This window comes from Heteronotia binoei, chromosome 4 (genome assembly GCF_032191835.1).
Source record: "Heteronotia binoei isolate CCM8104 ecotype False Entrance Well chromosome 4, APGP_CSIRO_Hbin_v1, whole genome shotgun sequence".
NCBI classification, from domain to species: domain Eukaryota; kingdom Metazoa; phylum Chordata; class Lepidosauria; order Squamata; family Gekkonidae; genus Heteronotia; species Heteronotia binoei.
Genome location: NC_083226.1, coordinates 38,486,499 through 38,513,583, shown reverse-complemented (window position 1 = coordinate 38,513,583; position 27,085 = coordinate 38,486,499).

Sequence of the window (27,085 nt, the reverse complement as noted above, 5' to 3'; positions counted from 1 at the left end):
CTGTGGTTCTTGTCACTATTTTTAAAGCTTCTCACTATGTAAATTTATTTAGATATTTATACCCTGCTTTTCTCCCCTGAATAGGAATCCAAGTGGTTTATATTATTTTCCCCTCTTGCATTTTATTCACACAACAATCCTCTGAGGTAAATTAGATTGACAGAGAATGACAGGCCCAAAGTCACCCAGAAAATTTCCACAGTAGGGCAGGGATTTGAACAGGGTCTCCTCATGCGACACTATGGATGGTCCTCGTATGATACTATGGAGCCCTACACTGGTGTACTACTCATCTGCCATGCAGAGCAAGGAGACTCAAAGTAGGTTGGAGTTCAAGACACACAAGCACATCCAAACAATATTATGTTTATATTCCACTTTTCTTTCCTCAGGAACTCAAGGCAGCCTGGACCTGGAGTTCTTCCTATCTGGACTCTGATCAGATTTAGACCTAACAAGGCTTTATTTATGTTCTCAAGATATATTTTTATACCCGTCTTCCTCATTGCTCAAAGCAGTTTACAATACAACAAGCAAGTGAAAGCCAACCAGAAACTTTAAATTAAGACACTTAAAAAACATTAAACCTCAGTCAGGAAAAAGCCCGGATAAACAATGCCGCTGCTTACATTGAATCAGAGAAGAGGTAACCCATTCCACAGGGAAAGGGCCACATTCTTCAGAATAGCAGTCACAGATCTCTCCTCCTTATAGAAGGAAAAGAGTACAAATCTTCTCGTTGTGAGGATCTTAACCTCCCTCCAGGCTCATATGGAGAAGAGGCCATTCTTCAAGTTTCTGGGGCCCTGATCATAAAGAGATTTAAACGTCAAGCCAGCTTATTATACTGGATCCAAAAGCAAGAGAGCTGACAGTGCAACTGCTGTACAACTATCATAAGTAGTCTAATACTTGCTAACAGACAGATGTCTAGGGGCACCCCACAAAGAGCTCACTGCAATCATTTTTTCTCAGTGCTACAGTAGCATGGATCAGTGTTCTTGATGTGTGGCTTGCACACAGTACCTTTGGCTGAATCAGCAGTTGATTCTTGACCCACGTGAACCATATTCTTTTTTTCTTTACTTATATTGTATGGTTGGATTAGTGTTGTAATTCACATTGAGCCCCTGGTGGAGAAAAGTGATCTAAAAATAAATCAATTTACAAAGGGACATCCTTTGCTCACTTTCCTAGCCATTGAGAATATATAGAACAGCCACTTTTTCTATATATTGTCCTCATCTATGACAATCTAACCCACAGATTCAGGCTTATCTTAACGTAAAGCTAACATTTCTTAACCAATTAATTCGGAGGCCCCTCACTTGGCAATTACTGGTTATCCAGCAGCTATAATTCAATCCAGAGAACCAAACTGTATGATCAGTTCAAGGCTGAAGAGGGATGGAATAAGTTTCCAAGGCCTTGAGGAAGCAATACATCCCAGTCTGATTTCTTTTATTGAATCAATGTTCCACATATTAAATAAGGAAGCTTGCTAGTAGCCTTGCATTTCTGTTTTAATTTTTCTGAAGAATCCACCAGGATTACCTTCTATCCAAATTGGAAGCTGTTCAGTAGCAACCATCATTTCTGTCCTGCTTCAGACTGCAACATTGCAACTTGCTTGCATAGCCATTTAGCTGCATTTGTTGCTGTTGTCAAGTCACAGCTAACTTATAGTGACTTCAGTAGGGGAAGAGACTTCAGAAGCGGTTTGCCATTGCCTGCCTCCATCTCATAATCCTGGTATTCCTTAGAGGTCTCCCATCCAAATACTTGCCAGGGTTGGCCCTGCTTAGCTTCTGAGATCTGACAAGATCCGGCTAGCCAGGGCTATCCGGCTCAGGGCATTTAGCTGCATAGAGGCTGGTTCAAAATTCCAAGGGACAATCACTCGCCTTACATGCAAAATCTGGGGCTCTCTTTGAGCCAAATTTCTGTGGTGTCTAGGTGGTCCTGGAACGGCTGTTCCCATGATTTCGGGGGGGGGGGGGGCACATAAGGAAAACCTGAAGTCTGACCTTGACCTTGAAGTGGCTCTTTGGTAGGCAAGGGCTTAACTAGAACTGTTGTTAGCACATGCCTGTTAACCTTCGGCTTCCTCAGTATGGCAACTTTCCTCAGTACTAAATTTGCTTTGATATACAATCCCCAAGAGATATGCCTAGTGAATATATCAGTATACTCTTAAGAAGCCATATGTTATATACAGGCATATATAAAAATGTGTATACATGAGAAAGATTATGAAGCCGAGTCTGTTTTATGGCTTTAAATATTTTCCATATGTTATCACATATTCCAGACAGTATCCCAGTCTCATAAAAACAGGCTTTATTTTAAAAGGATGTGTTTGTTATTCTCCTAAACCAGGAGTTATAAATGTATGTTCTTGCCTGTTAAACCTGAAAAAAAAAAAACATTTTACAGATCCATAGGAAAAGAAGCTGCATGTGCCAAGACTCTGGAGAATGGGATTACCTCAGAGCAAATGGTCCAGACATCTTTCTGCCCATCTTCATAGCTCTCCACCCCAGGGACCTACTTTCTCCCTTGAACTTTGTTAAGAGCCAAAGCACACAATAGTCTTGACAAGAACACAATCAAAAACCATATTTTGATGGCAAGCTATCTCTATGTATCCTGCAGAAGCACTCACCACATGGAGCCCAGGCTTTATGTGGTAATAATCCACTCCAAGTAGCACTTTCCTAGCAGAGACGGAAGAAACCATCAAGATGCAAGAAAGTGGTAACTCCACAAAGTGATTGCTTCTAATGTTATAAGCTGCGCCATCATTACTCATCTGCTTCAAAGGCATCTGTAGTGTAGTGTACCGTGTGTAGTGTAGTGACTGTACCATGTACGGAAGATACTAGGGCCCTGAGGAATCTTCTACAATTCCACAGGGCCTGCAAAGCAGAGATGTTCCACCAGGCTTTTGCTTGAGGACAGTGACAGTCGTTGGACTTACACCACCACCCCTGCTCCTGATGCCTTGAAAGCTGAATTGTTGCACTTTACAAAGGATGTCATCGGCTTGTAAACTGTTTTTAATTAATTGGATCCACTGATTTTATATGTATTTTATGTTGATGCGCATTACCTAAAGCCCAGCATCGACAGTGATAAGGTGAATAATTATTCAGTTTTCTTTGGGGAGGGACAGTGGCTCAGTGGTAGAGCATCTGCTTGGTAAGCAGAAGGTCCCAGATTCAATCCCTGGCATCTCCAAAAAAAGATCCAGGCAAATAGGAGTGAAAAACCTCAGCTTGAGACCCTGGAGAGCCACTGCCAGTCTGAGTAGACAATACTGACTTTGATGGATCAAGGGTCTGATTCAGTATAAGGCAGATTCATATGTTCATATGTTCAATAATAATAATAATAATAATAATAATAATAATAATAATAATAATAATAATAATAATAATAATAATAATAATAATACTTTGGCTACTAGGGCTTTTTTGTAGCAGGAACTCTGTTGTATATTAGGCCACATCCCTCTGATGTAGCCAATACTCCAAGAGCTCACAGTAGGCCCTGTTATAAGAGCCCTGTAAACAACCCCAGTAAATAACAATAAGTGGCCTCCCCTCCCACACACTGTTCTTTTGACTTCAGCCCACCCCATGGAGTCTCTGTTGGCTCTGTTGTGATAGTCATATAAGGAATATGATTTTTATAGTGGAGGTTTAAGATTTCCCTCACATTTATATCCCCTTGGGCAAAAGGAGACTGCATTTGACATCTATAGTCAGATTCTGAAATACAGATGAATTTCAGTTTTCTTTGAAATGGCACTCCAGTAGTAAATGTAAGCAACTAGTCTCTCAACATGCTGGTTTGAAGAGAGCTTTCAAGCGAATTGCAAAGTCCTGAAAAGAAAACTGGCAAGCTGCTTTAGCTGGCCTGCTATAAATGGCAACTATGGCTCTTGGCATTCACCGAACAAATAAATGAAAGGTTTTTCATCGAAAGAGAAAAGGGCTACAGTTGGTGCCTACAGGCGCCTTGAGAGTTTTTGGCTTCCTTCTTGCTGCCAAAGGTTTAGAGGGAACAGTGTCAATATTTGCATCCGAAGGACTCTATGTTATGATTTTCTGTGCCCCGGTGCACTGGCAAATGAACAAAACAGCTCACTTCACAAACCTGAAAAGACCAATTTCCATTTACCAAAATGGCTAGCTGAGTAGAAAGCAACTGCTTTGTTTGCCCATGGAAAAACTAAAACACATGGGCAACATAACATCTGTTTTGGAGTATACACATTTTTCTTCAGATTCATTCCCACATTTTAGAAAAGTTTTGCCTTGGCCATCCTAAGCAGAGTTACACCCTTCTGAGTCAACTGAAGTCTCTGCCTCTTTCTATACCTGCTATACAAACCTGTGATAACTGGTAGATAATACTATGGATACATGAATATTCTCTATTTAATTATTGCATATAAGTTTGTATTTTTCAGAATGATTTTGGTTCTCTACCAGGAAGTATTACCTTCTCCAAGTTTGAGCAGATCAACTAGAAGAACCTTCCCCTAACTGTTGCCTGATTTGCCAGCAGCCACAAGAATGTTTAAAAGCACAATATACTAGACATTTCTCATCTGGTCAACCATGGTGGAAAATAATCTCATTCCAATATTTAGCCTATAATATTTTGTCTGTCAGTAAGCCATTTCCAACCAAGATTATTCATTCCTTTCCCCCACTCTTCCTGACAACCCATCATAATCACTAATAATAAAATATGATTAAAGACATAGCAATATTTTTTCATCTACATGCCATTCCACCAGAGATATAGCGACATTGTATGCTCTATTATTGTGATGTTAATATCTCCTTGACTTGATCGGATACACTCAATCTGCAAGAAGGCATACACATTGATGTACTATCTCAGTACTATCTGTTCATCCATCCATTCATCTACCATCCATCCATCCATCCATCCATTCACCCACCCACCCATCCATCCAATTTGTATCTCGCCCTCCCTGCAAGCAGGCTCAAGACAGGTTCCGTCATAATATTCACACAAACACCAGTGCTTGTAGAGAAAAATTTAGGAAAGCTAAAGCTCAGTATGAGCTTAGGCTGGCCAAAGATGCTAAAAACAACAAAAAAGGGTTCTTTTCTTATGTTTAGAGTAAGAAAAAGAGCAAGGACGCGGCAGGCCTATTGTGAGGGCAAGAAAGTGAAATTGTAACAGGTAATGAAGAGAGGGCAGAACTGCTCAATTCCTACTTTTCCTCAGTCTTCTCTTCTGAGGGAAACGGTGCTCAACATGGCAAAAACAGAACATATAAGGAGTATGAAGTTCCAACCTAGGATCAGCATAGGGGTAGTACATAAATACCTAGTTTCTTTAAATGAAACTAAGTCCTCAGGGCCAGATGAATTGCATCCAAGGGTTCTAAAAGAGCTTGCGGATGTAATTTCTGAGCCTCTGGCTATTATTTTTGAGAATTCTTGGAGAACAGGAGAGGTGCCGGAAGATTGGAGGTAGGCAAATGTTGTCCCCATCTTCAAGAAGGGGAAAAAAGATGATCCAGGTAACTACCGACCCATCAGCTTGACGTCTATACCTGGGAAAGTTTTGGAACAAATCGTTAAACAGTCAGTCCTGGAACATTTAGAAAGAATGGATGTGATTACTAAGAGCCAGCATAGTTTTCCCAAGAACAAGTCATGTCAGACTAACCTGATCTTTTTTTTTTTTGAGAAAGTGACTATCTTGCTGGATCAGGGGAATGCTGTAGACATCGATTTCAGTAAGACTTTTGATAAGGTTCCACATACTATCCTTGTTGACAAGTTGGTAAAATGTGGTTTGGATCCTGTTACCGTTAGGCGGATCTGTAACTGCACCCAAAGAGTGCTTGTGAATGGTTCCTCATCCTCTTGGAGAGGAGTGGCAAGTGGAGTGCCTCAAGGATCTGTCCTGGGACCTGTTTTGTTTAACATCTTTATAAATGATTTGGATGAAGGAATAGAGGAAATGCTTATTAAATTTGTACATGATACTAAATTGGGAGGGGTTGCAAACACAGAAGAAGACAGAAACAGGATACAGGATGGGCTAAAATCAATAAAATGAATTTTAACAGGGATAAATGTAAAGTTCTGCATTTAGGTAGGAAAAATCCAATGCATGGTTATAGGATGGGGGTGACTTGTCTTAGCTGTAGTATGTGCGAAAAGGATCTAGAGGTCTTAGTGGATCATACGCTGAACATGAGTCAACAGTGTGATGCAGTGGCTAAAAAGGCAAATTTTGGGCTGTATCAACAGAAGTATCGTGTCCAGATCACGTGATGTGATGGTATCGCTTTACTCTGCTCTGGTAAGACCTCACCTGGAGTATTGTGTTCAGTTTTGGGCACCATATTTTAAGAAGGATATAGACAAGCTGGAACGGGTCCAGAGGAGGGCGACAAAGATGGTGAGGGGTCTGGAGACCAAGTCCTATGAGGAAAGATTGAAGGAGCTGGGGATGTTTAGCCTGGAGAAGAGGTGGCTGAGAGGTGATATGATCACCATCTTCAAGTACTTGAAGGGCTGTCATAAACAGAATGGTGTGGAATTGTTTTCTGTGGCCCTGGAAGGTAGGACCAGAACCAATGGCTTGAAATTAAATCAAAAGAGTTTTTGGCTCAACATTAGGAAGAACTTCCTGACCGTTAGAGCGATTCCTCAGTGGAACAGGCTTCCTCAGGAGGTGGTGGGCTCCTTCCTTGGAGGTTTTTAAACAGAGGCTAGATGGCCATCTGACAGCAATGAAGGTCCTGTGAATTTAGGGGGAGGTGTTTGTGAGTTTCCTGCATAGTGCAGGGGTTGGACTAGATGACCCTAGAGGCCCCTTCCAACTCTATGATTCTATGATTCTATTCTATGATTCACAGTATAAACAAATTGACAATTACAATATATCATATATACAGCAATCAAAATATATACAGCAATACACACCCACACAGAGCAATCAGTATAAAATGACAGGTGCCTAGTCATGTAGTATAAAATGACCTACTACCACTGGAATCTGCAAATCTCTCTCTCTCTTTTAGGCTCCCCCCTCCCCCCCCCCCCCGACAGCACAAAAGGTGCAGCAATAGAGGTAGTTAGGAGTGGCGCCTGCATGGCCTATCCCTGCACTGTTCATTTCCATCCCCTCCATTCAGTCTCATTACTCCCCCCCTCCCGTTGCCACAAACTCCCCCCCTTTCTTTTTCATAGTTGAACCACAGTTAAAGAGACACCATGGTTCAACTGTGAACTAAAAAAAACTAAAAAAAAAATAGCCCATCAGAGAACAATGTGGAGCTTAATGTCACCACGTCCCTGTACTGGATATCCCTGTGGATAATGTGGAGCTTAAGTCAACCCTGTCTCTGTACTGGCTGCAGGTGGAGTGTCCATAGTGACCTGCCACCTCAAGCTTTCTCTTTGCTCTGGCTCAAAAATGAAAGCCTCAGGATCCTACAAGTCATACTTAGAACAGCACAACATTGTGTGGAAGCTCCCCCCAAATGCCATAGCTTGCTACATTCTACATGAAGAGAAAGCCTATTTTAGAGATAAATACTATCAAATACATCCATGGACTTACTAACTGTACAAATTCAGTCACATTCTTATACCACAACTTCTTTGGACTCTTACGATCAGGTTTCTGATTTGTATATCCTGAGGCAAAAGGAGGTAACTGGCTCCTGATTTGTTTTTTTCCATCTAATTATATGTAATTAGCCTTTTTGTTTTCTGTATAAAAGCCCGTAAATCTGATTAATGCCACATAGGAAAAAAAATATCACAAATCATATTTCCCTAAAAGCAGAGTAAACTCACTGATGCCAGTAGGGATAATATCAGGGCTAAAAATTGCCTATAATTTAATTACAGGTTTAATTATCTCATTTTCTCTTGGTTTCAGTTGATTCTTCAGCTAAATCTACACAAATAATGGAATATCCACACCTCACTGTCCAATTAACCAAGTTTAACTGAGACATCCTAAGCACAATTATACCCTTTTAAGCCAATTGATTTCAACACATTTAGGAAGGTGGGTAATTCTCATGTTACATTGAATGAATGCACTCCCAAACATGTGACTGAGAACCCACATTTATCCAGTTCTGATTTGCGGTTTCATTGGCAAAGTGAACATGCATTCTCTTGTTCTTACACACAGATGTACACATGTACATGCAAGATGTATGTGTTGTCACATCAACATGTGAACAAGGCTATGGTGTTACTCTGTTTTGGGTGGCACTGTAAAAGTTATTAAAGTATTTGCGATATATAATAGCATTTATTGCATTTGGCCAAAAACCATTACAATTGATAACTATGAACATCACATATAAATACAATCATTAAAACAATCAGATCCAAAAGTACTTCTCACGTTAAAACGTCTTATCCTTCAAATACAACTTTTGCTTGTATTTTTTTGGCTGCCAAGGCAAACAATGACACTCTGTGGCCCTGTTTAGACACACAGTATAATCAGATGTTGCTGCTGTTTCCTCCTGGATTTAAAGTGGCTGATCAGACAGCAACATCTGCCTCCCGGTATTAACTCATGGTAGCCCCCCCAATCCTTTTCGGAACCAGATTATTTTGTTACTTGCTCCTTTGCGGTGTTTTTTGAGTTCTCTGGTTTCACCTCGTAGTTTTCTCCATCTGGATAGTTCTGCTGCGATATTAACCAGCTTCCGGATGTCTGAAGGCTGTCCTAGAGCAAAAGGAGCCTCAGACATCTGGTTTACGGTTGCCATTTTTTTACTACATAGCGATGTGTGCATAACTGCATAATGTTTTAACCTATGCACATATGTGCATAATGTGAGCATGTGCATAATGCATGCATGTGCAAAACAGTGGAGGAAAAAAGAACTGCATGGTGCCGTCGTGTGGATGGCAGAAGACGGTTTCACCGCGGAGTGATTCGAATTGCAGTATGGCAGTCTGATCGATAATATCTGGAACAAAGATATTTGGAACAGAACTGGGTCAGTTTAACCCGGATTCAACACACTATGTGAAGTCCTCATGTATGAAATGAGTCAGTATCTGAGAGAACTGTAATAAAGTCTTTGTAAATACACACACACACATACACAGGCAGGCACCTAAAAGGACTTGAAGGGGGGCATCTTGTTCCCCCTAACAATGTCCTCTTTTCCTTTCTTGAAAGCTCCTGTATCCTCTCCCCCTTTCCTTGCCATCTACCAGTCAGCCCACCATTATCTGCCCCTGCCTTCAGCTTTTGTTCCTTCCCTACCCCAGAAAACCTAGGAAAACCATGACCGAGTTATATGGTGCTGGTTGCTGGACCAGGCCCAACTGTACAATAGGAAACCTGTGAGGAATTGTGAGGGGCATCTCATTTGTTTCCTTCTCTGCTTCCTTCTCTCCTCCCCACCTACCAACTAACCTACTTTTTATCTGCCCTCCCATCTTCAGCCATATTTATTCACTTTATTTATACTCCACCTTTCTGCACAATTGAGACCCAAAGCAGCTTTCATCATTCCCCCCCCTCCATTTTATCCTCACAACAACCTTGTGAGGTAGGTTAGGCTGAATGGTTATGACTGGCTGTAAGTCACCCAGTGAGCTTCCACAGCAGATTCAAACCTTTGTCTCCATGATCCTAGCCTGAAACTCTAACCACTACACCACATTGGTTTTTATGGGGTGGCTGCTGTTGAATAGTAGTGAGCAGCTGAGGCAAGTTGAGTCATGAAACTCATTCAGTTTCAAGTCACCTGATAGTTGCTGGCAGACCAGGCCCTCGATTAATCTCTCTATTAAAACTAGAAGCACTCTTTTATGATTGGGAGAGTTTTAACCCCCTATTTTGATTTTTGTTTTAGATTTTTCTGCAAACTTGGGACATTTTTCAGGTTTGGAGGTGGGGGTGGGGAAACCGCCTTCTTTGTTCACAGCCCCAATCCCTAGAGAATGATGTTTGAAGATTAGAATATACCAGTGGGAACCCACAACAAAAGGTTGAAGGTTGCACAGCCCTTCCCCAACATCCATCTCAGCTGCTTACTGTTGAGAGTGAGGCTTGAGCCTCCTCACCCACTTGTCTGACTCCATCACCATCACCTTATTCTTGGGATTCAGGAGCAAAGGTGAAGGTTTGAGGTAGTGGCGGCTGAGGCAATGGCAGTGGAGAGTGTTGGATGGGTGAGGAGACTCTTTCACCCACTCATCAGCTATACCTCCTTCCTTCCTGGCTGCACCTTAAACAGTGGCTGTGACGTGCAGCAGTGGTGACTCCTGCTCCTCCCTCTGCCCACCTATCCATCCTTCTCCCCCTGTCCTGCCTTTTGGCAGTGCAGTGGGGGCCTTGGCAGCTCCTGGCTCCCCCTCCTTCATCCATTTGCCCACCCATTGATCAAGCTTGGGGGAGGGAGTAGCTCCTGCAGCATTGTCATCTGCTCCATGGGGATGGCTCTTGCTGTTTCTCTTGGTCCACCTATAGCTCCTTATTTCATCTGCCAGCAGTTGGTGGTGATGTTGGGAGCTATGCCAGTTCTGGGGGCCACAGTTGTGACATTGTGGGGGAGCTGCACAAGGTCTGGGGGGGAGGGGACAGTGGTGCCAGGCTGGTGGTGGTGACAGATGGGTGGCAACCAATGTTCTCTCTAAGCTGAGTTAATTTGAGCTAGCTGACACTTTTTTAGCCTCCAGCTCACATATTTTTGTCTTAGTTCAGGAAGGATGGCCCCAAAACAAACTAATTTATGCAGTAGCCGAATTGCTTGCTCACAACAATGCTAGTAGCTCACAAGACTCCACAGCTTAGAGGAAGTATTGGTGGCATCTGTGTCCTCACCCCACTGTGTCTCCTCCCACCCAGCCCACCACTTGAAGGAGTGCCACAGCCTGCTTATTGGCTCCCCCTCACCATTCAAAAAGAGAAGTGTTGTCTGCATATGTGCATATGACTTTCTTCAGTATGGGGGGATTTACACCCCCTCTATTTTCCCCAGGTTTGCAGAAAAAAAGGTCCCTCTGAGTTTGGAGGAAAATTTCCTTTCTGTTACACGTTTCTGCTCTACTCTTCAAATTGAAATATCCACATCTTGGCCACACTTGATGAGGGCTTTTTTTGTAGCAGGAACTCCTTTGCATATTAGGCTACACACTCCTGAGGTAGCCAATCCTCCCAGAGCTTACAGTAGGCCCTGTGCTAAAAGTCCTGTAAGCTCTTGGAGGATTGGCTACCTCAGGGGTGTGTGGCCTAATATGCAAAGGAGTTCCTGAGACAAAAAAAGCCCTGCACTTGATTATTAGAATATAAGATGATGTGACCGCCTTAGATAGCATTTTAATTAGCAAAATCTCACACTCACTGTTGACATCTCCTAAAGTAAAATAATGCTTTCTTTGAGTCAACAACGAAAGCCTTTTACAAGGCTGTGGTTTGAATGACAGTAGGAAACCAAAAAGCTGTATGCAGCTGTCCAGCTCATCCCGTAGCTATAACTGCAGTTCTTGGCTCTAGAGTGACTGCACCCAAATACGATCAAATTACTAATTTTATAATCACTTAATTTGGGAAAGTCAGACAGAGATAATTACTGTGTTTAAATTCAATCACTGTTCTGTCTCAATATAAAAGCACAGGGTTATTATACAAACATCATTACATCTGAGAATAATGACTCAGTAGGATTCAATACTCTTACACTTTGTCGGAAAAATTAAGGATGGGAAGTATTCTTGGCAGTAGTCCTGAAAGAGTTTCCCAATGGACGTCAGGGTTCTGTTCCTCATTTTATTGTCCTTGCATTAGACCTGTGTATTTCATGCACCCAACACCAGCTTCTCCTCTTGATGCTCAGATTACAGTAATTGGGAAATGACATCTGTGCTACAGCTCATGGGTAAAAACAACTTTAAAGTTCTCAGACTGTTAGAAGATTCATCCCCCTCCTGACTTTGGCTGTGGTAGCATTTTTCAAAGCTCTGACTATTTATTGAGGCACATTTCCCCCAAAATTAAAATTGGAAACACACTATATCTGAAACAATTTGCTTTTAGACAATAATATCCTTCAAATAGGCCAATCCTCTGTTTCAATGTGGGCCACTGTCTTTTAGGTTACAGATTCTAATGGGAGAGATATGTTAGCCTGCAGTAGCAGCACCCCCACCCCATGAAAAAAGGGGAGAGAGAGAGAGAGAGAGAGATGGCCTTGTGAACTTGCCAATAAAGCAAAGACTCTAAATACGTATTCACTGGCTGCATGAAGGAAACTTCCTAGAAGTAAGATGCAGTCCTCAAGACCATCTCTCCAATATGATCCCACTTGACAAAGGAGTTAAGCAGCGATGTATCCTGACCCCTTTACTTTTTAACTACTGTATGAACTCCTTGGTACCACACCTAAGAAATCCAAGCTTCTGTCCTCCAAAGTTTGCTGATAAAATGATTCCTGTCTTAATGTACAAAGACAATACTGTCATACTGTCATATTCACAAGTGGGCCTTGAGAGAGTACGTTGTGCCTTCACCACATACTGTAAAGAGGAGCAGCTTACAATAACAACAAAAACAAAAGTCTTCTACCGATTTTGCACTAGAGCTTGTTCTGGGTGGAGAGCCCTTTTGTCCTCGGTGTTTCTCTCCATTTTTGCACAAGCTGACGCGGAGGTGTGAATTGGTGCACTGCTCATCTGTGGCAAGCAGAAACCACTTGTAAGATGATCTTGCTTGCTATAGGAAAGTGGCATGCCAACTCGTAGCTCCGCAGCAGCTTGTGCAAAAACGTAGAGAAGCACCAGGAGCAAAAGGGCTCTCCACCCAGAACAAGCCTAGTGCAAAATCAGTCTCAATCTTAAAAAATAAAAATCAGATCAACAGATAGCAAACAGAGGGTTACAACCAAAAATCTTTAAATAGTATAGTCTTCCAGTCACCTGGACATTGGAGAGCTCAGGCATTCCATGCTGCAGAGATTGCCCACAGAGCATCCTCTGCCATTCTAAGATTTTACTTCACAAAAGAAGCCTCTTTATCCTTGCAGCAATCAGGTCTTCAAGGAAAGGTTGTCACCCAGCTCTTATATGGATCCCAGCTCCATATTTACAAAGAAAATCATTCACTGGAAGCAGTAGAATCCAAGTTCCCACAAATGATTATTGGCGTTCCGCATGCCACTCAACAGCTCTGTCCATGCCATACAGTGAAAGCAGACTCTATTAAACATGTTTTCTTCTGCACTGCTCATTCTATAATGATATCCTATCTCAGTATATCACTCCAATTCTGTCAACTTTACCAGGAAGATCTGAACAAAGTTATTTCTCTCTCCTTTTTCCAGACTCTTCTTAGGAGATAATTAATGAAGTTGCCAAATTTTACTTTCCGGCATGTGGGATACGCAAGTGGCTGACTGAATCTCAATAATGTTACCTCTCTGTTGGAGGATGGCATCATTTTCTCTGTCTCCCCACAATCCAGGCTCATTGTTTTGTGCTCGTTGCAGAGCATGTGTCCACCTTATTTATATCTTTGTATTTTCCACTATTGCTGCTGACTTTCTGGAGCTGATCTTGTATCAAAATAGAACTCTCAACTTGAACTTCATGCACTTCGCTTTAAAAAATCACTAGAGTAGAGCCTACTTTTTTTGCATTTAAAGGCTTTAGGGGCAAAAACTTGTGCTTCTTTCTGAATAATAATAATAGTGCCATCAAATCACAACTGACTTGTAGTGACTCTTCATGGGGTTTTCAAGGCAAGAAATGAGCAGAGGTGATTTGCCATTGCCTTCCTACGCATGGCAATGCTGGTCTTCCTTGGTGGTCTCCTATCCAAATGCTAACCATGGCCAATCCTGCTTAGCTTCCACACTTAGATCTCCTGAATACCTTCAAATGTACCTTTTTCTTGAATCTGTTGGTGCCACAGATCTGGCTATGTGGTAGGGTTGCCAAGTCCAATTCAGGAAATATCTGGGGACTTGGGGGGTGGAGCCAGGAACAAGGTTGTGACGAGCATCATTGAACTCCAAAGGGAGTTCTGGCCATGACATTAAAAGGCACCACACACCTTTTAAATGGCTTCCCTCCACTGGAAGGAAGCCGCCCTGAGCCTGCTTTGGCGGGGAGGGCAAGATATAAATAAAATGATGATGATAATGAAGGATAGGGGCACCTTCTTTGGGGGCTCATAGAATGGAACCCCCTGGTCCAATCTTATTGAAACTTGGTGCTGAAACTTTGGTGCCTCTACCTCAAAAAACTGCCCCCCTCCCCGAGCCACAGATACCCATGGATTGGTTTCCATAGGGAATAATGGAGTGCCCAGCAGACATTTCCCTTCCCTCCCACCACTTTCTGATGACCCTGAAGTGGGGGGAGGACCTCCAAATTGAGGGATCCTCTGCCCCCACTTGGGCATTGGCAACCTTCCTATGTAGCCGTATTGTAGAGCTCACTCAGAAAGAGGGTAAGAAGTACTCTCAACAGTGAAACTCCTGTTTGCAGCCCAGTTTAAAACACATACACACACCAAAGAGAGGGGAGCTTTCTACAGAGGGCAAAAGCCATAGTGAAAAGTAATATCCAGCTGCTTTGGGGGTTTAAAAGTAAAGGAGAGGAAAGGAAGAGCAGAAGGCAGGAAAGTGCTGGAACAGTTGTTGTTTTAGGTTAAAGTATGTGGCAGTTGTACAACATAACTCTGGTCCTATCTTCACCGAAACTGGTAAGTAATAATATAAATGCAGAACACCGCTGCAACTATGTCCTCCTTAGTTACAGTTAAGTCTATCGTTCAGCAAACCGTGGGATGGTTTAATCACTTCATTACAGGCCGATTTATGTAGATGTGAGGTATACAATAGCTACTGCTCATGCAGAGTTCCACATGGCTGAAGGCACTTAAATCCATGGAGTGATCACTACATGTACTGCACGCACAGCATCACTTCTGGCCACAGACTGCTGCCATACAAACCCCAAGTCTGGAATAAATCAGATCCATCTCTTTATCAGAGAATTAACCAACATGTTTTTTTTTTTATATCAAATGCAGTAGGGCTGAAAACTGGGTAAGTCCTTTTTTATGGCTCTCTGATGATGGAATACATGGAGGCTTCAGTAGCTCTTGTTTGTTACTTGCTTCGTTCATGAACAATGGTACAGGCTGTTACTATGCTTGATAGTTAATGGGTTAAATCTGAATGGAGCAAGAGACAATTTCAGACAGCTCTGAGAATTTCATGTTTGCAAGAATGCAATGACGTCTCTACTACTGATACCTTCCCATGATTTCTTTCCTGGGTTCCATGACCATAACAGACCTATGATGCTATTGAAGACACATCTCAAAGAATCTCCTCATGAGACCAATGTTTATGGACAGGAGCTCCCATTGCACAATTTGTCAAAAAGCAGGAGCTTTTATTTTATTTATATCCCGCCCTCCTCGCCGAAGCAGGCTCAGGGTGGCTCACAACATAAAATCCCACAAACAATTAAATTAATGAGTATTAAAATTACACATTCAATAATAAAATAGATATACAATGATTAAAACAGTTAAAACAGAATAAAACAGAATATTGAGTTGGTGCTATTCTGGTGGCGACGGTCTTCCACTTCTATTAAATACTGGTGCCGAGTCAATTGAATACCAGCTGGAAGAGGACAGTCTTACAGGCCCTGAGGAACTGCACAAAGTTCCACAAAACCCTCACTTCATCTGGCAGCTGGTTCCACCAGCAAGGGGCTACAATTGAAAAGGCCCTGTTTCTAGTTGATTTCAATTGGGCCTCCTTCGGCCCAGGGATTACTAATAGATTTTGTGATCCCAATTGAAGTACTCTCTGGGGAACATGTGGGGAGAGACAGTCCCTAAAGTAGGCAGGTCCTAGGCTATATAGGGCTTTAAAGGTAATAACCAGCACCTTGTAACGAATCTGGTATACTATTGGCAGCCAGTGCAGTTCCCGTAGTCCCGGCTGAATGTGCTCCCACCTGGGGAGTCCCAATAACAGGGCGGCTGCGTTCTGCACTAGCTGCAGCTTCCGGGTTCGGCACAAGGGCAGTCCCATGTAGAGGGCATTACAGTAGTCCAGCCTCAAGGTGATCATTGCATGGATCACTGTTGCCAGGTCGCCATGCTCCCGGAAGGGGACCAACTGCCTTGCCTGCCTAAGACGGAAAAACACCGATATAGCAGTGGCTGCTATCTGGGCCTCCATTGTCAAGGCAGGCTTCAGTAGCACCCCCAAGCTCTTGACTTTGTGTGCCATTGCCAGTTTTCCTTCCCAGATCACCACGACTCAAGCAAAGGACCTCTGTCTTTGCTGGATTGAGCTTCAATCTATTCAGTCTAAGCCATCCAGCCATGGCTTGTAGCACCAGGACCAGATTTTCTAGGACACAGTCAGGCCAGCCATCCATCAGTAGATAGAGCTGGGTGTCATCAGCATACTGGTGAAAACCCAACCCATACCTCCGGGCAATCTGGGCAAGGGGGCACATGTAGATGTTGAACAACATCGGGGAGAGCATCGCCCCCTGAGGCACCCCGCAGTCAAGAGCGTGCCTCCAGGACAGTTCACCCCCAATCACCACCCTTTGTCCCTGACCATCAAGGAAGGAGGAAAGCCATTGCAAGGCCAACCCCTGAATCCCTGCGTCGGTGACATGGTGGGTCAGCAATCGATGGTCGACCGTATCGAACACTGCCAATAGGTCCAACAACATCAGTACCACCGAGCCACCTCGGTCCAGATGCTGCTGGAGGTCATCCACCAGGGCGACCAGCACTGTCTCCGTCCCGTGACCTGGGTGGAAGCCAGAATGGTGAGGGCCTAGGATGGAAGTGTCATCCAGAAAGCTCTGTAACTGTAGTGCTACTGCCCTCAATAATTTTACCCAAAAAGGGTAAATTCGAGACCGGCTGGTAATATGCCAATTCGGCTGGGTCTAATGTTGATTTTTTCAGGAGAGGGCAGACCACAGCCTCTTTAAGAGGTGTTGGAAAACACCCTTCTGCAAGGGATCTATTTACCATATCCCGTATAGGATATCTGAGCTCCCTCTGGCAAGGTTTAATTAGCCAGGAGGGGCAAGGGTCCAGATCACAAGTTGTTGGGCGCACAGTAGAGAGGATCCTGTCAGCTTCCTCTAGGCTGAGTGTAATGAAGTGGTCCAGAACAGAATCAGAAGACAGGCACAGGGCCTCAAGTTTACATACTGTCTCCAATGTGGTGGGGAGGTCGTGGCAAAGCGACAAGATCTTATCTGCAAAAAAGTTCGCAAAAGCTTCACAGCTGATCTCCAATTCCCCAGAATTTGGCCTGCCTTGTGGCAGTGTTGTAAGGATCCAAATTGTGTTAAACAATTGTGCCGGGTGCAAAATTGCAGACACAATCTTGGCCACAAAGTAAGTTTTCTTTGTGGCTTTGACTGCCATCTCATAGGACCTCATAAACTCTCTATAAGATGTTCTAGTCGCTTCATCTCGAGTACGCCGCCATTGCCTCTCTAGCCGTCTGAGTCCTTGTTTCATCTGCAGCAACTCCAGGTTGTACCATGGTGCAAGCTTAGAACAAGGGCTCAGAGGACGCCGAGGTGCGATCTCATCGATGGCTCTGGAGAGTCTGTCATGCCAGGACTCAGTCAGGTCATCCAGGGAATCACCAGGGGGCCAGGAATCCCGTAGAGCCACAAAGATCAAACCTAGCATGTGCCCCACCTGGTGAGTGGGCGTTGTAATAAGTTGGGAGAGTCCCAGTGTCGCCATGGATGACACTAGGTCCATCGCCTGACTGGAGGTCGCGTCATAGGCACCCAAGATCAAAAGCCTTGGGTACTCCAATGCCCAGCCTGTTACGGCCTCCATCAGGGAAGGTAAGGTGCCGGCTGGTGTGTTAGGCAAATGGTACACCAGCCAGATCGCCAACCCCTCCCCAATGTTCCACGCCAGACTGGCACATTCAATGCCATTAATCTCTGGGGCTGGGAGAGCCCAGAAGGAGTAAGTCTCTCGTATGAATAGAACCACCCCTCCTCCCCAGTCCGTCATTGGTGAAAGTCTGAGTATCCTGGGGGAGCCGTCTGGGAGAGAGCTACAGTCTCCCCATCTCCCACCCAGGTCTCAGTCACACAAGCCAGGTCCACATTCTGCTCAAGCAAGAACTCCTGAAGGATTGAGGTCTTATTATTTATGGACCTGGCATTACATAACACCAATGATGGAGGCGAGTAATTCAATCTGACCCCTCTATGTGCCACCGTCAGGATGGGACGCAGACTGGAAGGGGGCTGAACTCTATCATGTCTCGGCCTCCTTCCTTTATAATTCTGTCTGTTCCCACCGTCATACCTTCCCCTCCCCAGGAGTACTGGAATCCCCAGGCCGGTCATCTCCTGCTGGTCTCATCCACAGCCTCAGACCAGCTGTGAATAGGCCCGACTCACCACCCTACTCCGGGTGTTAAACAACAAGCTAGCTCCCCAACCTTCTCCTAATCTGCTAATAATTTAATCTAATAGTTAATTTAATCTAAAACCCCAACCCCATGATCTCCCCTTTAATTAATTAGCTAAAAATAATTTAATTAATTCTGATGGCTCCTTAATTGCAAAAACCCTCCCAACCAATTACCCTCCCCCAATTAATTTGCCAGAAATATAAAATTCATCGGGTAGCCAATCAATTAACCAATAGTTCAAAATTAATTAACCAATAAGACAATTACTTATCAATTTAGCAGTCAGCAATTCAAATTCCCCTTGTGTATTGGCAGTTAAGAACACTTTAAAGTGGTGCTGGATAAAAACGCTGCAGTGCTTAAGGTGCAAAGTGTTCTTAAAGTGCAAAGTGTTCTTAAAGTGCAATTGTTCTGAAAGTGTGGTAGTGCTGACCGAACCCCAAGCGCCCCCCACAGCTTAGGAGATCCGGGGGTGGTGGTGGAAGCCTCCCCCACATCCCCCCAGTCGTGCGGTTAAACCCTTCAGGCACCCAGCTGGTAGCAGGCGCCTCTCAGCCGCCTTGGATTCCACAGCTGTCTCGGGGTCGTATTGGTAGTCCAACAGCCCCTGCAATCGAGCACACCAGGCCTCCACACGCCGCTCGGCCCCCCAGCAGGGCCTCTCAGTCACGGGGCTCCCAGTCGTTGGCTAGGCTGGTAGGCAGCACTCTAACGGCTGCCAGCAACAGACAAGGAAGGGTATCCACGGGGGATGAAACTCCGGGAGAGAGGAGGAAAGCCGCCACCCTGCCAGACAATATCTAAGCCGCTGTACTGTACTCCGCCTCCGTCACGGTTCAGCAGCTTCCAGACGCTTCCTTTGGCAGATCAGCCACCGCTGATGTCTCCTGGCGTTCTGGCACTCCGCCTGCCGCTGGCATTTCCTGGCCTCCCAGCATGCCGCCCACAGTTCAGGTCATCCCGCACTCCAGCCCGCGGTCATGCCAACCTCCATGTCGGTGTCAGGCCCAGCTGGTAAGCAGCGTTTTCGGTGTATTTCGGGGGGCTAAGGGACTGCAAAGTTCTCAAAAGTCATACCTCGCCTTCCCCCAGCAGCATATTTTCAAGCTCGGCTTTGCCTGTTGATAGCGTGAAACTAGAACAGTTGTAATGCTGTTTGTTTCAGAAGCCCTAGCACCGGATCTCCTGTCTCGTCACCATCTTCCTTGATCCTTCAGGGAGCCAACAGGCAATGAGGTCATGACACTAGGGAAGGGAAGAGTTAACACTCTCCCATCCACCCCCACCCCCACAAACACACTGTGCTCTTTCCCTGACTGAAAATGCTTCCCCCCAGCTGCTTACAGCTTTGGACAAGGCACACATCTAGTATCTGTCTTTGTTCCATAACAGACCAGAGCTATTTCCCATTTACAGCCAGTGTGGTGGAGTAGTTAAAGCATTGGACTAGGATCTGAGAGACCCAGGTTCAGATCCTCACCCTTGCTGGTCCAGTTACAAACTTTCAGCCTTACCTAACACAGGGATGTTGTGAGGTTAAAATGAGGAAGAGCTGAGTGATGTAAGCGACTTTGGATCCCCCATGGAGAGAAGCAAGGGAAAAGAAAAAAACAAATAATTACAGAAACCACTAAGCTGCAGAAAAGAATTAATTAGCACTGCCCTGGTTTGTATTTGCTCTCCCAGCTGCTGTTTACAGTAAAATTGCAAATGACTCTTGAAATTCCAACTCTGAATATACCTTAGCTCTCAGCCTTTAATAAAGGAAATAAGTAATCTTTTTAATTTAAAGTTTGTCATTTTTAAAACGCGTATTATAAAACATGATCAAACAATCTTTCTTTCCCCAGTCCTAACCAGAGGGGGGAGAAAAAAAGAGGGGGAAAGGGAAATGAAGAGAGGGGGATAAAAGAAAGGAGTGGGTGGACCTTCTCCAAGCAAATATAATGATTAATGTTAGGTTTTGCAGAGCTGTTTCATGTATTTGATGCCTGCATCCCATCTACTAAATGCTAGTTTTTCCTTTCATGGCTAGATCCAATAGTTAGCGCTTCTGTCTAGTTTCCTATATATAGGGCTTGGTCACACAGGGTGTTGAGTCCATGTTAAACTGACCCGGTTTTGTCCTAAATATCTTTGTTCCTGATATTATTGATCAGACTGCCATATTGCAGTTCAAATCACTCCACGGTGAAATCATCCTCTGCCATTCACACGACAGCACCATGCAGTTCTTTTTTTTGTTTCTCCCACTGTTATGTACATAAGTGCATGTGCATAAGTCAGAAAACATTTTATATGTGGTTATGCACATATCACTAAGTTGCAAAAACAAAATGGCAACTGTAACCCCGATGTCTGAGGCTCCTTTTGCTCCAGGACAGCCTTCAGACATCCAGACGTTGGTTGAGAACTATCCAGATGGAGAAAACTACGAGATGAAACTGGACAACTGAAAAAAAAACACTGAAAAGGAGCAGGTAACAAAATAATCCGGATCGGAGAAAGTTTGGGGCGGCCCCACAATGATTGACTACCAAGAGGCAGATGTTGCTGTCTGATCAGCCACTTTTAATCTGGTAGGAAACAGCAGCGACAACTGATTAAACTGTGCGTCTGAACAGGGCCATAGAGGAATTGCAGCTTCCCAGAGTTGCAGGATAAAATGTTTGGCAATAACAACATAACCTTAAAAACCCAAAGTTACTCCATGACAGAGATTCCACATTTCATACTTTTATCTGAGGAACAGGCAACCCTGCAGTTTCCAATAAATAGTGAAGGAATTAGTCACACAACAGCATGACCACTCCCACTTCTCCCATGTTTTGTGATGGGAAGGGAGATACACAAACATACTCTGATCTGTGGATCAGGGCCAGAACCGGAGTCAGCATACCCTGAGATGGGAGAGCTGCTAAGGGCCAGGTCTTCTGGTGGAGCCCACTGCCACCACCCCACTCAACTCCCCTGCTCCCCATTTACTTGTTGAGAGCCCTCAAACACTCCTAGCTGCATGCGTTGCTCAACATAATCAGGGAAGGGTGGGTGAGCTCCAGAAGGATTGCAAAGCAAACAAGGAAGGGGGGTGGCAATAGATGGTTAGGTAGTGGGGGAGGAGAGTGCAGGCAAGTGGAAAGGGAGATATAAGTAGGGGGGCACAATGGCATGCAAAAGGCTCCCAGGAACTCTCAGCTCAGGGCCCTCTGAAACCAGCCCTGATCAGGGCAACAGGCTGCCCACTTCGAACAAGCCTCTCAGGAATCATAGAACTAATCTAGGCAGCTGAAGCTAGTAAATCCCTGATTCCCCCCCCCCCCCCCAAATCCCTGTTTAGTTATATCTTCCTTCTATGGCCAAGAAGAGGGCAACCATAGTTCCTTTTCACCATGTCAGGTAGAGGCTAGCAATCATTTCCTCCTCCTAAGCTTTTTAATTTCCTTTCTTCCATCTGATGAAGAGCGACTTTCCACAGCAGTGACGGATGCCAAAGGAACAATAATTGAAAATGAAAAAGCTGCTGCAGCAACACCTTCCAGAAATGAATGTTTTTGATCTTAGAAAATCAGATACCTTCTTATCACGAAAATGCAAGGAATCCTGTTCAAATTCATATACGGTGGAGTAAATTTAATATGATTAGCAACATAAAGGGATGTCACTTCACTGGTAAATGCACTGATTAAGTTAACTGATACGTAAAGGAATGCCCAGTTTCAACAATCAAGATAAGGTTATGGATTCATAACAAAACTCCTGGCCACAGGGGGAAATTAGACATTCCCCCCCCCCCCCCAATAGTTCATGATGTGAAGAAATGCTTTTGCTCAGTTTTATTAAAGAAATGATTGGCAGGGAAATGTTTCTCTAACATTTCAAGCAGGTGACCCACAATAAAAAAGCTTCCCTGGTTTTAGAGACACAGCACAACCTTTATGCAACTGTAATCCCTGTGGAATGCCTGCAATCCACATACGCAGTTCGGTCTAAACCTGCTGCAAACATTTGCTTTGTTGGATCATACCAAAGATCTGTACCTAGGACAGATCCCAGCCGCAGCCAGCCAGATTTCTATCTCCGGAAGCTCATGGAAACAATATATTTCCCTTTTTATCTGTCCCTAGCAGGTGGCAGAATACTGCTTTTGCCTCTGAAGGTTCAGTTCCTTTACCAGGATTAATCAACCTTCATAATCCTCTTCTGGAGGAATTTGGCCAGTTCTCTTTTTAAAATTTGGGAATCAAAAACTCAGAGCAATAAAAAGATGGGGAAGGTCAAGATACCACAGAAAGTCCATAAACTCACCAGTTATCAACAACATCCTAAGCAGACTTATAGCATGCTGCTTATCTGCATGAACAGATGCTTGCAAATATTAGACAATACCCTTTTGTGGTGCTGAACATGAAATTAACACAAGCCTATACACAAGTAAGTGTCTCTGATTTAGAGTTGCCAGCTCTGGGAAATACATGGAGATTTTGGGGGTGGAGCCTGGGGAGGGGAGGCTTTGGTGAGGGGGATGGACTTCAGCAGGGTATAATGCTATGGGGTCCATTCTCTAAAGCAGCCCTTTTCTCCAGGGGAATAGATCTTGGTCATCTGGAGATCAACTATAATACTGAGAAAAGGAGCTGGGTACATTTAGCCTGGAGAGGAGATGACAGAGGTGAGATGATAACCAGGGCTTTTTTGGTAGAAAAAGCCCAGCAGGGACTCATTTGCATATTAGGTCATACCCTCTGACATCACCAATGTTTCATATGGGGCTTTTGTAGAAAAAGCCCAGCACAAACTTATTTGCATATTAGGCCACACCCCTTGACACCAAGCCAGCTGGAACAGCATTCTTGTGTGTTCCTGCTCCAAAAAAACCCCTGATTGGCTTCTGGGTTACATCATCTTGCCTTCAGGGGTGTCCGCAGATTGTCCTCCTGTGGCACCTCTGAATCTGGCCGTTGGAGGGGCGTCACAGATGTGGTGCCTCCATAGGAAAGCCCTGGAGGGGTTTTTCTTTGGCATGGGACTTTTTCAGGGAGCTAGGGGTACAGCAGCGGCTGCCCCTGTGCTTCCTGCATGCCCCGAGGCTCCAAAGCCATGATAGCTGGTGCAGCAGCAGAAAAAGATGAATGCCCGACTGCTTTCTTTCATTTTTCTCAGTAAGCTTTTGATGTAGCATCTTTCTACTTCTATTGTGGCAATTCTACTTGACAAGTAAGTGAACTTTCAATTCCACTGGCTAATGGGTCATTTTACAGTTAGCTCAAAGGAAGGGATAGAGGCTGATTATATGCCTACTTCCTTTTGCAAATGAGGCCTCGGAAAATCTACGAGCAATCTTAAGTATCGGTAATTATTTGAATTGGATTGAATACAAATACTTAAATCGACCTGGATTATAATTGGACATGTTAAAGAGACTATTATTTGGCTGCAATATGATCTGAACATAAATGAGATATATTTTAGAGAGATCTGTCCCTGTCGCCTGACTGCATTTGAAATGATAACATTTGAAATCTCAGCTGGAGCTGATGTGGAATGTTGATTTAACAGTTGATTGAAGCTACTTTTCAACTTGGATTAAGAGACTGAGTTTGCTGAAGAGAAAAATGGCACTGCCAAGCGAAATGTCTTATAAAAAAGATATGGAATATTACTTCTCTGAGACAGGATCTTGGTTCATTAATGCAGCTGATTAGAAAGCAAATGGGAGCTTTTATGCTGAAAGCTAGTGAACTTTCAAATCTACAGGAGCTGAGTGCTAAAGAGATTCTGCTGACGTCTGTGGAATTAGAATGGGAAAGTGATCTGTTCTGAAATGAACAAAAGAAAACCAAAATGGATCCCTATGGCGCACTTTCAAAACAAGACCGGAAATCAAGATTGAGTGAAGTCATGCTGAGAGGGCTTATTATTGAGAGGGCAGGCCACATTGAGAAGAGAGACGGTGCATCCCGACTAGCAAATTAAGATGTGGTAATCTTTCAGGAAGAAGGACTCGTGAACTTTTTCCCTTTTTGTGGGTGGTTGGATATGGATCCCTCAATAAGAATTGATATGTGATTTTAAAAGGCAAAGCGTGATGTCTGGGTTACATTAAGTTGGTTTTCTCTGGTGTAATATGGATATAGAAACTAAAAGTTTTTAAATTATGGGAAGAAGGATGCTTGAGTTTTAGTTTTTCTTGTAGATAAACAAATATGGAATTATTAGTAATACATTGATATGTGATTTTAAAAGAACAAGGGAGATCCTAAGGAAGGAAGGGTGTTGTTAAAATTTTAGTTAAATATACAGTTAATTTGGATCAATGCTAAAGAGTGCAGACAACAGATTTATCTTTATATAGCAGATTTATTCTTAGTATGTTTATTTGGTATAAGAGTTTGATGTAAGAGTTTGATTAATTGTTAAGAAGGCAGATAGCACAATTATTTTGTAATCTGGTAGATTTGTTTCTAATATGCCCCTTTGGAGAAACTGTTTATACTGAGATAGACAAATTATTAAGTTGTATTTTTTAAAAATTTGTTAAGGATAAAGATATGATTTTTATGTGCTTATTTTTATAAGGATATTGTTAAACCAAGAAATTAGTTTGTGCTTATAACAGGGTTAAACTAAATCAGACAAATTTGTGTTGAGATGGTTTTGAATTTTTTTTAAACTTTATATACTTATTTGTGTTCAAGAAGAATTGTTTAGATTCATATTGATTCACATTCATATTAGTTTAGTAAAAAATTTCTGTAATGAAAGAAAGGATGGTAAAATATATGGAGACCTTTATACTTGCAGGTAGAATGATCTGGGTATTTTATTTGGAGGTAGAATTATAGTTGATATATTTGTACTTTTTTCTGTTTCTTTTTTTCCCAATCTGTAAATTCCCCTTCCCCCTTTATGTATCTTTTGCTCTGCTTTTTTTTCTTTGTAGTTAAAATCAATAAAAATTATAAAATTCGAATTTGAAAAAAAAGCCCTGATTATAACTATTTTAAACTACTTGAAAGGCTATTATATAAAGGATGGCACGGAGTTGTTTTCTGTTGACCCAATGGGTTGAAATTAAATCAAGAGAGTTTTTAACTAAACATTAGGAAGAACTTCCTGACAGAGCGGTTCCTCAGTGGAACAGGCTTCCTTGGGAGGTGGTGGGCTCTCCCTCTTTGAAGGTTTTTAAACAGTGGCTAGATGGCCGTCTGACAGCAATGCTGATCCCGTGAATTTAGGGGGAGATATTTGTGAATTTCCTGAATTATGTGGTGGGCTGGACTAGGTGACCCTGGAGGTCCCTTCCAACTCTATAATTCTATGAGATCTCCAAGTGCCATACAGAGGATGGCAACCCTACCCATTGCATCATAAATGTTGTTTTTTAAGGCAGCTTAAACAGTTACAATGGCTGCGATGATGGGAGAATCAAGAATAAATGTTCCAAACATTTTAAAAGGGAAATAGTAGCAATACTGAAACTGGAGCTGTGGTAAATATGACTGTGTCACTTTGCTGATTAAAGCCATCAAACCAAGTCAAAGGGCTGTCTTTCCCCCATTCCAAGCTAATATGAGGGGGCTGCTTTCCAGAGCTAAAATGCATGGGGGGTAGGCTTCCCAACCCCCCCGCCCTGGCGGGAGACTCCAGAATTTATAGCCTCCTCCCCCGGTCTCCAAAAGTCCAGAAGCGGGGGGGGGGAGGGGGGAACTTCCTGCCACTCTCCCGGAGAGAGCCTGCCTGATTCCCTGCACCCACCGAAGGCTCGGCACTGGAGTCCAGTCCTCACCCAGGCATGCTAAGCAAGAGCCGAAAAAGAAGGGAAGGGAGGGTGTGTGTGTGTGTGTGTCCTGTCTTGTTAGTAAGGAAGATTTGTAGAGGTGGTTGGTGTGTAAATAAACATTCCTTCCAGGCACAGAGAGAGGGAGATCTAGCAAACATTTTCTCGTCACACAAACCTGCCCTGTGCCTTCACTGCAGAACAGAAAGGCATGAGGTGTTCTTGATGAGATTTTGAATGATGCATGAACTGATAAACTGCCTTGCCCTCAACCTGTCAGCAGCAACGTCTGCAGAACTTTGCAGTAGAATACTTATTGAGAACTTTTGGGGTTGTTTTGCCTTTAAGAAGAAAAGCCTCTCTTCCAGAACAGGAAGTGCAGTGGATGTGTGTGCAGGCAAGGAGTAGTCTTCTGACGCTGTTTTGCTCTGCGACTAAGGTGCTTTCTAAAGCTTGATTTTAAATGATTTAAGGTATCGGTTTAGAGTGCTTAAGTTTTCGTTTTATGTGCTTCTCAGCCGGGCTGGCTAAGCGCAGTCCCAGCCTTGTGTTCTTGTGGAGACTGTTTATTTTTTCATTGTCTTATCTGATTTATTGCCTCCTCTGCTTTTATTGCCTTTGGCTACCCCATGTTCAGCTTAACTTTGGTATATGCTGGCCCGGGTGTCTGGAACATTCTGAAGAAATTTGTCTTAATTTTTAAAACCTTGCTAAAACTTTGAACCCATTGGCACCTTTAAGACCAACAAAGTTTAATTCAAGGTATATTTTTTCATGTGCAAGCATACTTATTCAACTGATTTGCAGATTAC